We start from the raw sequence: 15114 nt of genomic DNA on the forward strand, positions 1-15114 counted from the left end.
AAACCACATCTCCCATACAGAAATTGAACATGATAATTATTGCATTGTGGTTTTTATCTGCTAGACATTGCTCAATATTTCCATTTGGTCCTTGCCTTCTCTCACCCTTTCTTGACCTGGTCTTGAAAAAGAGACCTGTCTGGAAGAATGCTACCTCCAGGATCCTTGGAGATCAGCAGAGGCAGGCATAAATCAGGAGAAGCTTTAACATACTATATTTTAGAGTGTGGGCCAGTCTAGCCCAGCCCAGTATTAAAGATATAATTGGGATAACTTAGTTCATAAGAGTCTTATCTGAGCTTGAGGACCAAGACCCTGATATTCATTCTTACACACAACATTGCCTTTCTACAGCCTTTTATTTGGCTGAAATTTGCAAAACCATCCTATCTGGAAGAAATGCAGGGGATAATATTAAGCCTCTAATTGCTTGGTTTCAGAAATCTTGATCCTACTGTATATGCAATCAACACAACTGTGACTGCCTGCTATCATCCTAAGAGTGCCTTTTTCTCCTAAATACATAACCAGAACAAATATTCATCTCCTGCAGAAATGCTTAATGCTGACAGGACATGGATTTATGGGAGCAGAGCCAGTAGAGCTACATGAGAAATGTGTTCTGCCCAGCTCTAGCTAATATTCTCAATCTCTAAGATTTCTGAATGTCATCCCAAGTATAATTTAGACCACTGAGAGGGTTACATATCCCTGTATTTTTCTCCCTGCCTCCCTGCCAGTCATCTTCAGCAAGTAAAATCAAATCTTTCCATGTAAGAGTTGTAACATATTACATCCACTTTGCATGACTTACTATAAAAGATGTATAGCAGTGGAAAATAAAAAGTCCAATAATGGCATCATCCAAAACCTCTCCAGAACTTATAGTACAAACTGATTTTAAAATATTCTTTTTGTCTTTGAAGAACTTTAAGCCTTTCTCAATGAAAGAGAAATTATCTCTTCTAATGGGATAATCTGACAGTTTGAATGCATGAGCCATGGAGTTTTCCTTCTAAATTGAGTTGATATGTTCCCTGTATGATAAGTTTACATTGAAAGAGTATGTTTGGTGCAGTTACCCAAACCAGCTCTAAACAAATTATCCTGGGTACCAGCTGCTGTGTAACTCTGTTAGCCAAGAAGTCCATCAAGGCTAATGAGTTCTGCTGAGAGGCAGCCAGCATTAACTTACCTAAAGTGTCCTGTTGCCATGGCAATCTCTTGCTCCTAATTTGATAATTTGACTATTGTAGTGATTTTCAGCAGCTAAATATCTGTAGCATATATTTTGAATATTGTTTGCATGTAGGCATTTAGGATTTGGAATTAAATAATTCAGAATAAAATTTAACTCTAGTCTGTGTATTTACACTTATAGGGTGTAATGAACAGAATCCATTTCATAAAAACAGCTATTTATCTCAGTGAAGCTTATTGCACTTCATGGGAAGGGAAGTATGGAACCTGAACTTATTAGAATATTGAAGATAATGTGGAATTGTCTGACAAACTCAGTTTCCATAAATACACTTCCTAATATATTTCCTAATGAGGGGCTATAAAGTTTTTGGTAAGGGAAGGGTGAGGTTAAGCCTTTGTCATTCTAAGATTTAGTCTGGCATAGAATTGAGAATAGTATGCCATACATAACTTATAAAAAGATGCATGTTTTAAATGTGCTGTTTACACCTTGGGGACATGGTAAAAAGCCAAGTTTTCCACTGGGTGTTCATGGATACCTGGTGAGGGTATAGTAAGTGTGCTGCAGACCTTCCAGGCTATTCTTTGGGCTTCTCTGTGACTTGGTGTACCATATCTATCCCAGCTTTTTATCCCAATTGAATGGCAAAAGCTACATCTGCACTAAAGCACAAATGTCTTTTTGGAGCTTTGACTAAAAGTAAAAACCAGGTGGTCCTATAACCTTGAAGGTCCCTAATGAAAATCATTTAGGAAAAACTTAGTGGAGGCTCATGCATACAGAAATAACATTTTTAAAAAGAAGAGCCTTTTAACTACATATAATTCTACAATAATTTTCTTGGTATTTGATTTCTCTGACTTTAAAGCTATTGGCAAGTGTTTTGTGGATCAGCAGGAAGGAAGCATGTGTATGGAAAATGATTTATCCTGGGGCTGCTCTGTTCTATAGATTCTTATTGAGTATATAGATCTAACCTACAAATTGTCATAGAAAATGTCATTGAAAATAGAAGTGATTAAACAAAGGACATTTTTGTAATATTCTTCTCTCTTACTGACACTAATTAAAAATTTTAAGAACCCACCTTCCTATAACAGAATATATATTCTTCTCAGTAACAGGAAAGGAAGAATTAGGCCATGAGAAATATTAAGTTATTTCTGATTAGGTGCACTGAGATATTACAGTGACAGTGGTCCATCAGGAGCCCCACTAGATATAACTGCATAGTTAAAGACTGACAGACTTCTCTTCCAGATTAGTAAACCCCACATTTGCTAAGTGTTTGGCCTTATGGCAAAATCTGTTACATGCAGAAACATAAAACTCCATGACTTCCCTGCTTCAAAACAAAAAAATCCACTTATACCTAAAAGCAAAACCCCATTGGCATGCGTTTGAAATTGAGGGCTGAAAATCACTAGTCCTTTGGAAAATGCAATTATGTGCATCGAAAGTGTGTGTGGGTGGAAGAGCTTGAGAGACAGAGCCACATGGCATGGCTGTTTGCAGGTCTCCCAAGCATTTTCCATTTGAATTCCTTTACTTTCCAGAAACTATTCTCCAGAGTAAGTGACACCTCCTCTTGGCATTTCCAATTTGTCACATTAAAAACATGACCAGAATTAACAATTTTTGCCCAATATTTAAAGGATGAGAGTTACAATAGCTTTTTATCCAGGACAGTGTGCTGAATAAAAGCTTTTTGCACTGCAGTTTTTTTAACTTTATCACATTAAACTCCAGTGAAATAATAGAATTCTCTTTCTGAACTCAAGAAATTTATGAAGATTTTGAGTGTGAAAAATGCCATACAACCCTTTATAAAGTCTTCCATTGTCAGATTATGGTCTCCTTTCCCTGTTAAAAATTACTGCAATGGAATTCCTATTATGCACATTGTTGTTCCCTGGAATAATACCTTATTGAAAAATCAGGAAAAATCAAACTATTTCTCACTTTTGCATTAGCAGTTCTTCAAATTCTGCACAATTTTATGACTACTCATGGTATGGTAGTGATGGCCACATCATAAATATCCAGAGATTGTTTCCGAGGTGCATCCAGCATTTGTACATAGAACATCTGCTCAGGCCAAGCCGGCTCTGCTGAGTGAATGGAGCTAACAGGAGCAGCACTAGCAATGGCACAAGCTGTGTCCAGGCTTTCCCATGACTGGGAACACACATTCTGGGGCTCTGTGCCATCCTTCTGCTGGATGCCAGCTCAGACACAAGCCTGTGTCACTTTATCTCACCTCTGTTGCAGCAGGTGCTGCTTGGGTGATGGCAAAGGGGTGTGGGGCCAGGAGAAAATTCAGTGGTGAGACAGTGTCAGAGCACAGACAGTGAACCAGCTGTCTTACCCTGGGAGCTTTGCTGGCTGTCTGTGCCAGTGTAGCTGAAATAACCAGCACCACTGACTGGGAGGACAGCTGGGAAGTGACCAGTTTCTTCTCTCCCGTTCCTCTCAGCTGCTTGCCATTGCTCACTTAGCTTTCTTCTGGTGGGGGAAAATTGTGGAGTGGTGAAAGGGCTTCCTCTTACTGGGCTGTCTGGAGAGCTGACTGCTCAAGTGGGCAGTGGGATGCAATGCTGCCAGTAAGGCTGGACTTTGAGCCATGTTAAATATCATGAAAAATGTAGGAGCTCTTCCTCTTGAGTTTAAAAATGATTTTTGCGGTACTCTGATGCCCACTACTAAACATGCCTGCCAAACTCTGAACATGCTGCATGCCACAATCACATTTTATTTTTTCTTTTGTGGCAAAATGAGGTAGTGTCACAATCTGAAGCAGAAAGATCTGTGCCATTTGCACAAGTAGATTTTTTTTATTTCTACATTGGGTTGAAGGAAAATTAGGTTCAATGTGTCGGTTATATTAACTGTTGTGAATGTAAGGAATGTTTGATGGGAATTTGATAATGAAAAGAATTTCAAGGGCCTGTCAACAAAACTTCAGCTCCATAATGGAGCCACTTGAGCAGAGAGTGCTCGCAAATATATGATGAAGTTGAGAGATTAGAACATGGTAGAAATTACTGTACATTAAAACAAAGTAGTCAATAAAAATGCAAACACTCTGAAGTGTTTTAATAAGCCTGCAGTAAATCACCCTCAAACAGCATTCAGTAACACATGTCACAGGGATTCAGGGCAGCTTATCCAAACTCTTCTGTTTCTCACCTTTTCTGTAAGAAGGCTTAATCTTTGCTGAAAGATTCAGATTTGTCACTCTCTAACTCCTTCTATATGTTCTTTTAAATTACTCCAAAGAAGCCTTGTATATTCAGGCTTATTGACATGAAGCTTGACCTGAAGTCATTTGGAATCATCTGCAGTCTGTGGAGCCGGATGCATGTTTGACCCCATGGAGGTAATTAAGATTAAAAGGCTGAAATGGGGGCTACAGTCACTGTGCATTCAGCTAAATGCACACCACCTTCTTGTCAAGGAGTTAAATACGTATTGCATAGATAACCATGGGATTTTTATTTTGGGTGGGAATTTAAAATATTTTGCATTTTGAACAGTTGCCAAACTCTTCTTCAGCTCAAAACAGTGTAAGCTTTTTGGCTTTGCCTATAGACTCTTTGACAGCAAGGTTTTGGTTTTTAATTTCTTTTTTTCACTGAAGGCAAAAATCTGATTAATTTATGATCTTCAACAGCAAGATTCTACAGAAGGTTATCCTAATTTCTCCAGTAACACTACTAGGTGGTGAAATGTACATGTGCAAATATTTCCCACACAAAAGCATTAATTGTCTAATAATACAGCACAAATATGGACAGCAGTTTTGTCAGAAACGTTCTCACCATTTTTTTCTTTCTTTATTTGCTGGGGGCTCTTGTTAGCACCTGGAGGTGAGTTGCTCCAACATATCGAGCACCAGCAGTCATGCCGAGCAGAGAGATGAGTCAATCCAGCCCTGAAAGGTTCCTGCAGGGTGACCATACCTGCTCACAGCCACCACTGCTGCTAAGAGCAGAAAATGAGCTACAAAATGCACAGGACAGGTTTTCATGCCAGCCTTTGTAGGGTTTTGGCACCTGTCTCAGCCTTTAGGGCAGTATTTTTCAAACTAATAGCTAAAAAGTAATCTACAAAGGACTGAAGCATCTTAAATGCTTCACCCTCATTCTTATTTCCATGCTTTCCAGAAGGAGGCAAACAGTAAGTTGGAAAAAACAGAAGTAACCAATTCACCTTCAATGTTTCAGCTGTTATGTGATCAGCAAGGTTGTTGTAAAAGATGAACACTGGGGTTTTTCAGACTTCTTTTCCTTTAGAAGTAACAAATGGTCTTTGGGATTTAAAGAAGTTTAAAGATTAAATCATATTCTCTAGGAAGCGTATCTCTAGAGCAAGAATTTGTCAACTTGTTTTGACTAAATATTTTTGAAATATCTCAAAAGTAAAATCCACTACCCCTCAGCAGTTTCTGATGGCACCTGGTGCACTGATCACATTACTGTATTTCAGGTGGAGCTACAGCCCATTCAGTCTGGTGTTGCAGGATCAGTCATACACTCTAAAGACTTACCACAGCTCCTCTTTTGCTGATGTAGCTTTTCAAGATCATAATTGTCATAATCAATGACGCACCAATTTTTATCTCCATAAGCTTTCCCAGGAAGCCAAAATTTCCCTGCTTCCATTTTGAGTGGTTCTTCAGGTTGTGTATAATTCAAGTATTTGTACTTTCAGCACTTACAGCATTCAGAGCTTCTGTTGCAATGGGAATGAGTCATGTATCGCCAAATCTTTTTTCTGGGACTCTAGCCAAACAAGATCTTTATTTTTCTTCTTTCCTTTTTCTTTTTTAATTTTTTTTTTCCTGTGCCTTTGTAAGAAAGACATGTCACTATCTGAAAGGAAAATACCTTAAGCTTGAAACTTTGCCCTCAGGTGAAGCTGTTCCACTGTTAAAAATCTTGTAGTTTTAAATGTTTAAATAATAGATTAACTGATGGCCTGCGTGTTTCTTAGAAACAGAATGAAAAATTTGGGTGATTTAAGGTGATTCTGGAAGTTACAGAGGCTGAAATGCCTCTCAAATACAGAGGATGAGGACAGAGGAGCAGGGGCAGGTAAGGACAGTGCTTCATCATAACAGAGCAGATCACCTCACTTGCATGCTGTTGAAAGACACTGACTGAAAAAAAGGGAGGAAATTACAATTTTGTTTTGGAATAATATGTCTGAAACCCAGAATTTATTATTTATCTCATATTGCAAACAAATATAATGGTGATTCCCCTGCAGCCATGATAATAAAGGCTCTGAAAAATATCCATTACTCAGAAGAGACAATCTGAGGAAGTGAAAGGCAGAAGATGAATCAGGATTTCTATACAAAAAAAAAAGTCACATCTAATAATCCTGATTTTTTAAAATACAAGTTCTTATGTCCATCATCACATTATAATGGGAAGCCATGTGAAAGGGGAATTTTCAGGTGTGCAAATAACAAGTAGGCCTTCCCCCATATTGCTTAATAAAAAAGGTTTTTCTTTTCTATTATTTGTTTCTCTATTTATGTTGTGTATCTAATACACAACATTTGAAAGGAAGATGATAAACCAAGCTTTCAACCCCCCAAGAACCTGTTTAGTTGTTAATAATGTTCAGAATTTATTTAACAGTTCATAAAGAAAGGTACAGACAGAAATCATACTGGGCAAATTAATGTATTCCCATTAGGAACTGAGGAGATCTAGGCTGGATATATATCTTATTTTTGGGGGGGTCCAGACTTTTTGAAGGCAATCAGAACTCTAATTGGACTTCAACGCAAGAAAGTTTGAAGTATTAGCTGAGAGGAAGGTTTACTAACATTGACACATAGATGAGAATTTTTTCTTCAGTTCTCACACTACATCTAAAATTGGGAAAGGATCTATTTTAGGTTATTCTTGTCAACATGATATTATTAAAAACTTGAATCTCTGAGAAAATTTTGGAAGCATTACCCATTATACTTGGTAATTTGCCAGATAAGGAGCTGTATGTTTCAGTATTTGAATTAAGTTCAACACACATATAAAGTGTTAATATATCCTTATATACTTACAAAATAATATACTTACAAAAGATAGCCTGCAAGTAAAAATAAAATTGGCATGATAAAGCAATTTTGTAATTATGGAAAACTGCTACAGATACTGTTTTATTGAAATATGTCACTTCACTGTGAGGCTTTGCTTCTATTAAGCTTTTTCCATCCATACTATAGTTTCAAGTCATCTCTAGCAATGCTAGATGTCAGCTGAGGAGAGATAAAGATCCAGAAGTTCTCTGCAGAAATACAGTGTGGTGATAAACACAGTTGTAACAAATGTGAAAGAGCTGCTCAGGAAAGCAGCACTTAGCAGATAATGGTTTTAATTCAGACACATGCAGCTAATAGTAAATGGGCATCAGTCTCAGCCTGACTTATTGTCAGGCTGAGAGGTTCAGCTTGAGCATAGGTCACAGTCCTGCTGCATGGCAGATGTACATCAGCCATAATAAAATGTGCCAGTGGCTAGAAGGCAAAATTCAAACTAGTCCAGTATCTAAGGAGAAGGGATCTAATTGCATACAGAGGTTTGGAGGAAGAAGAGATGTCAGCTAGGGAAGCAACTGGTTGACTATTGTTAGCTGCACTCCTTTTCCAAAGTTGAGATGTCTCCTTCAGAAGTGTGGGGCAAATGTCAACCAAAAAACCCATCACCTTAATATTCCAGCGCAGCAACACAGTGTATTTTCCCCAGGTTTCCTTCACAGAAATGGCTGAAATAGCTTCCCTGGGAAGTAAATAAAAAACCAATGAAGTGTAATTTGAATACTATTGTCTACCTTGAAAGGAAAATGGAACAACATGTGATGGGTATGCATTTTTTACTCTAATCATACTGGAAGATGCTTTGATCTGATGTTGATATGAGTATAGAAAAATTGTGATTTTTTTTTTTTTAGTAGAAAGGTGTCTATTTTTGCCTCTTTTTCCTTTAAGTTCTGGTTGCCAGCTCCAAAAATTCAAGCAGGTAATCAGAATGGGGCTCAGTCCATCCTCACAAGAACAAGGTTGTGCCATTCAGGTTGTCTCCTTGTTACACAGGGGCAAGTCTTGCTCTCAATGATGAGAGAAGTGTTCCACTGAAAATGTAATGTCAAACTGCTGTGAGTAATCAGATTAATCAGTGCTGGAGGCGCTCAGTGGCAAGTCAAAGAAAAGGAAGCGGTTTACATGGAGAGGCTTTTCATGAAAATGCACTCTTTCCTTTTTATCTGCATGTTTATGGATGGGGTCATGTATTTGTAATGCCATGCCAGATATAGGGAAAATACCCATTCTGTTAGTTGTAACTAGCACAGAGCAAGGAGGATAGAGGTGGAGGAATGGAAGAGAGAACATGTGAACCTGTCTTCTGCTTCCCTGACAAAGTTGCCTGTAAAGTGGGTAACTGATATGCCACACTTGCATCTTAACAGCAATGACTTACTCCTTCATCCTCTGTTGACTTGAGAAAACATATAATTAGATAAATTCCCAAATATATTACACCTGATTCTATTGTTGCTTTCTCATGTTGGACTCTCCCTTTCACAAAACAGCACCACCAGCTATATATCTTAAAGGAAATCTGCCTCAGAAAGATTCCAAAAATATATTACTCATGTTATAGGGATAGATAAATAACCATTAGATCAAATAACTAAATTTAGCCATGGTGTTGTTGTAGGTAGTGGTTCAAGGTGATTGTAGCGCATTACAGTCATCAAATAAAAACTAGATGCCTATAAGGGGCTAAATTCTTGCTATTTTACCATCAGCAGAATTTTCTGAACTGATGTATTATGCATAGTTACTCATAAATATAAATCACTATGAATTGGTAAAACTGATGTAAAGAGGTGTGACTTCAAGCTGACTGAATGAAAAAGTTTATGGGCCTAGGATAGACTCGAGTTTTTTGACAGACTTCAATTTCACCATATAATTAGCAAGCACCTTTGCATTGTACTTTACTGAGAGGATAAACCCATGATCTTCTGCTCAGGTTGTACCAAATTGTTCCCCTCGTTTGAAAAGACAAAAATGTGACATTTGTTTTTTATACCACACATGGAACATGGTTTAAGATGCTGATGAATGCAAGGTTACCATTCTCTAGAAATCCACAATCACTTAAAACTTTCAGTGTTGTGTGTTCAGAAGATATATAATAGCTGTTGTTTAATAAAATGCTAGAATTTCAGGAACAGATTTCCTAAATTAATATTATCCTGAAGGTACTGACAGGGAGAATTCATATACTGAGTTGGTAGATAATAATAACCAGAAAGAGAGCTCCTCCCAGGTGGAGTAGGCTCAAATTACATCACTGGAAATGAGGGGAACGATACGGATATTGCCTTTAAACTCAACAAACTATCTCATAAAGTGTGAGCACCCAAGATACAGCAACTGACTCCCTCTGACAACAAGATTTGCAATATAAATGCAATTCATACCAGCATTTGCAGTTTTACTGCATTTAAATAGACCTGCTGTCTTGAAACACTGAGTATTGCTGTGAATTTATCATCTGATTGCAGAGGTTCATCTCTAACTCCTACAAAACTGAGAACTAAATGTTTTAAAGAATTCAAGTCCTTCAAACAATCTTCTCTTTCACATTTTATCATTTTCTCTTTGCATTCCCACAGAAGAGTAACAGATTTTTATTATTGTAGTTGCAAAAAATAAAATTAAAAAAAAAAGTGTGTGTATGCAGTAGTATATGAAAACTTGCAGGGGTATTAGGAGAATAGAGCCTCACCAAAGCTGATTGAGCCTAAATTGAATCTAAACTCTGTCCTCCAAAACTACTGAGTTGTTGGTTCTGCTTTCTCTGAAAGATTCCTGAGAGGATGAGCCACCACCCAAGAGCTGTGCCTCATTGGAATGTTTCTCTTGAGGTTTCATCTATACTCAGGGTGGGAGATGGGGAAGAAGAGGGGAGACTGGCAATCACAGCAAACAGCTTTCTGAATGATGGGATGTTAATGCCTTTCAGGCTATGGCAAGTATGGAACAATTTGATTTCAAAAGTGGAATATTCTGGTGAAATAATTACCATGCCCTACAGAGAGCTTTCAAACTGGTTCTGAAAATAAGCACCAAATACTTTTAGTTAACTAGTGAGCCATCAGTTTTCAATCTTACTTTAGGACTTTTTCTATTGTGTCTGTCTGATGACTGGACTAAGTGATGACTAACTCAGGAGTAACTCACTGATTTTGATACCTGTCTGTTTTAATCCTCACTTAGGGCTCAGATGGATGGTTTAGTTCAGCATGACAGGCTGCCCTGCATCATGAGTGCCCTGTTTACACTTTTGGTCTACAGGAATCAGAAATACCACAAAATTAATTTCACCATCTTTTGTCACCACATTTCTCTCTACCAGGTTCTTTTAAAATCTGAATGTAAATCAACAGTCCAAGAGCTAGATCCCATAAGGTATTTAGCCAATGCATGCTAGTAGAGATTTTATTTTGGTGTTAAACTTGCAAGGTAGTATCCAGAGACTTAAATTTTTGTTCTCTCTGCAGTTCATGAGGGAAGTCAACTACTACTACTGGACTTCTGAAAAGCAGCTGTGTTGAAGATGGAGCAGTCTGTGCTAGACTGGCAATTCTGCTTCCTTGTACTGGTCAGTAATTCAGATACTAACCAAACAAAAGCATCTTGGATGCTTTAACTCTTTCTCATTACCATGGAAAAGTCATAATACAATGCCAGCTTTTTACGAGATGAATTGGATTGCCAGATTGATAGTGCATTAGTAAAATAAAAAAAATCAAACCCATCACATGCAGAGAACAGATGTAATTTCTAGGTAAAATGTGCAAAATGTATGTAGGAAGCTGGGACTTAACCTTTGAGCTTCTGTCTAGGGGAAATAACAGATAAATAGTCTCTTGCACCTTTATCAGACCTCCTTTACCACCTCAAGGGAAGACCTCCTTTAACAGGGTGTGTACACATGCAAGATTCCAGTTCTATATGAAAATTCCTGATCTGTGGCAAGGATTCAGATGCATAAAGTGACTGTTCAAATTTAAAAAAAATCACAGAGCACATATGACTAAAAGGACAAATAAACCATAGCTCAATTTTCTCTTCTGAGACAATGCTATTAGCTGAATTAATCTTGAATTGTTGTAATATGAAGTGAGGAACAAACAGGTACAGACCATCCCAATGTATGGAAGGAAGTAAACTGTAAAGAACAACCAGGCAAAATCTACCCCTGGTATGATCTGGTCAAATTTCTTTGATAATAGGTGCCCAACCTTCTATTGAGCATACCCAGAAATACATGTTTATAATTTACCATAAATTTAATGCAAGTTCTGGAAACATCCATGTGTCAGTGTGCTTGGGTAAATGCTGACTGCTCACAACCTTATGCAGATTATTTAATGCGAGAGAAACAAAGAAACACAGACAAACATTTTGTGCTTACTTGCTCATGGAAATGAGGGAGATTCTGTTTTCCTTTTTAACTCAATATATAAAAGAAAGCAGACATTCTGTCACCTTATCACCTCTGATTCTGCCGAGAACAATAAATGGAAAAAGATTTCAAGTAAACAGACATCAGTTGTTGGTGTGAGTCATCCTGATGAATAATGGTGATAATGAGAATGGTCTATTGTGTATCTAACATGAAATCTCTATTTCTGAAATGGTTATTGTGCTTTTTAAATTTTTATTTTCTCTTTATTTATGTGGAGTATACAATGGCTGCATCGTAAAATCCTTTGTGTATCTGTTATAGAAAAGGTGTACAGAAGAAAAAATTTTAGATAAGATGCAGTACTTTAAAAATAATCCTGATGCAAAAAAATCTTAAGCATTTGGAAATTTACCCTGTTTTTTATGGGCTTGGAACACATGCAGTATAGAGTTCTATTAAAAAAATGCCTTTTTTCCCATTTAAAAATTGAATGCAAAAACATTGTGCAAAATGTCTTTGTGCTGGAGTAGTTGATACTGATAAAATAGGTTCCTTTGTCTTCTGAAAACCCTATTTTTGCTATCAAAGTGATTACCTGACAAAAATAGTAGTGGAAGACAGTATCAGAAATGAATTCTGCTATCTATCATGTAGTTCAGTCTACTCTAGACTGTTTTGGTACTGGCGGTTTAGACAGAGAGAGACAAAGACAGGACTGTAGATGCTGAAATGCAAACATGCACTGCATTCTTCCCTCTTCCCCTTCCTCTTCCTCTTCATGTGCCAAGTTGGTAATATCTCTCCAGACCTGTTCAGGAGTAAAAGGAAGACATAACTGCTGTTAAAAAATACATTGGTTCAAATGCCATGGGTTATCTAGTTATGTCTTTTGGCTTAAGTGGTCACCAGTGAAATAAGTTTTATTTTTGTTTCCCAAGGCAAGATCACAGTCTCCAAAAGAATTCATGGGGGGCATTAAAATCCTTCTGTCTTGACAGAATATCATTTCAGAAGAGGTTGTTACTAGTCAATAACACAATAAAAAAGGTTGGACATAGAGAGGTGTTTTTGCAGGAGAAAAGGGAGAAAAAGCAAGAAGTTAAAGCTGTTTAGGGAAGAGTTTCTCTTTTATTCAAATAAAGATTATTACAGTAAAATTCTTGCAGCATAAAATAGAAAACATCAGTGGTTTTTAGTTGTCACAATAGTAAATTTATACACAAGAGAAACGGGGAGAAAAGAAATTGGTTAATAACCGTATCCCTTTGAAATTCTCCTGACCCTGTGATAGTGATGTGTAAAATCATTTGTTGCTATAGTAAATGTCAGTTTGGTACTAGTAAGCATTTAATCAGCTTTCTGCTTGATACATTTAATATGACTTCAGTGTTTTACTTGAGAAAGTAACACATCACCTGGTGAAGTGACTGAAGATGAATTCAGGAGAGCACAAGTGCCAGTCACAAAGAATCAGGTCTGTTTAGTGCCCACATTTGCTCAGCTCCCGTGAATAATTCTCTGTCTTGCAGAAGGTGTTAAGTAAAGCCGTTAACTATCCTCAGCAGCTATGGATAACTTCCAGCAAACCACAGAAACCCATAAACGCAGGTAGTGTACTTTGATTTGTTCAGTCTAATGTAGAACTTTCTCATATTTTCTAGACTTCTTCATTGATGGAAACAAAGTAAGTTCTCTCTAATTCTAAATCAGAGCTATGTGTCTTACTGCCTCATTTTCTGTTTCCTAGTTTCAGATTGCATAATTCACCAGTCATGCCTGGACATCTCTCCCCAGATCATCGGAGGTCACGGAACATGCTGGAAGAAAAGTGGCTCCCTCCACGGTCAAAGTGGCACAGCTGGTTGGTACAAGCTCAAACAGACCCAATATGTGCCACCCCTATTTTAGAGGTGGATTAACCAGGAGAGTGACGATGTGGCCCAAGGTCACAGTAGAAAGTGGTGCTGGAGTCAGCAGCAGAGTGAAGTTTCCTGGCTGTCATCTCCGTGCTGTCCTCTCGCATCCCCGATTGTTCAGGTCATCCAGACCTGCAACCTGGCAGTGTCCCTGGCACTAAAGAAATATGATAAAAGCAAAACTGCGACAGTGGCAAAGCCAAAGACTCCAAAGTGATGAAATGCCACAACTAAGGTGGCCTTTGCCAGCAGAATTAGATATCTTATGTGCACATGTGTGTGCTACCCACCCATCTATCCACAAATCTATACACACATATGTATGCTTATACTTATGCTGTAGTTCTGTCTTCAATTACAATGTAACATAAAATTTTTGACAGAATTCCCTAATTATGGAATTATTACAAATCCATATGGTGGAGACAGAAAAGTACTTATCCCTGTGGCCTCATGTCTACTTTGCTGGGGTCACTCCGGTGCTAGAGGGTTATCTACTGCTACCTTGATTAAAAGGCACTTAATTACTCTCAACAGGGTGTAAAGGAGATGGGTGAATTAAGTTATTTTCTTTTTTTAAAGACATCAATCTCTAACTGCAGTGTCGTAGATACAGCTGGGGAGTTTGAGAAATGTACTAGTGAAATTGATTACTCAGACATGTGTGATTATGATTCATCTGGGAGCTTGGAAAAGAAAAGATACGCAAGTTCTTCCTCAGACCCATCAATTCTTCCTTTATTATTTTATTTGAAACAAGGCTTGGACAACACAAAAAATAATTTGATTTTATGATAGCCATAGGAAGAATAAAAGATTTTTTTTATACCTACCCATGGCAGAACTACAGGCTAAAGATCACTTTGAAACAATGGTTTTCTCACTTCCTTTGCTAACTATTTCAAAGGCATTACATTCTCATTTCTTTCAGGCAATCATAGATTTTGGGGCTGGAAAATTTGTTCTCCTACTAAAGCAACAGGCCAGATACTCTTGACATCTTTTGTCTGGCAGTATCTAGTTATCAAGTACTCCAAGGAAAGTTGAAAAGGGGGTTGTGCAATCACCCTTGAGGGCTTCAGAAGATTTTTCCCTGGCTTGTGGGATAGTACATCGAGGCAGCAGTACTGCCAAAGCAATAGTGTTTTGTTTCCTCCTTATTAAGAGTTCTGGATGTTTCCATGATGAATAAACTCATCAGTTTCTCTTTAAAATACTATAATAATACTCTTGAAACATTCTAAATGCCGCCTTCTTAGGTGTTGTCACAGCTGACATATGAAAAGTATCCCTGGGCTATCCAACCTTGTAAATAATTTTCTCCACCCCTCCTCCCCAGGCCTTAGCTCTTTTCTGACTCAGACTCCAGCTGTGTGCATGACGTGCTGCCATGACCTGGGACATGACTGCATGAAGCTCTTGTTCCCAGTTTGTAGTTTTTACCTGTTAACTCTGGGGTCCTCTGCATGCTTGACAACAAGTCCCATTCCAAAGT

This window comes from Motacilla alba, chromosome 1, assembly GCF_015832195.1.
Source record: "Motacilla alba alba isolate MOTALB_02 chromosome 1, Motacilla_alba_V1.0_pri, whole genome shotgun sequence".
Lineage (NCBI taxonomy): Eukaryota > Metazoa > Chordata > Aves > Passeriformes > Motacillidae > Motacilla > Motacilla alba.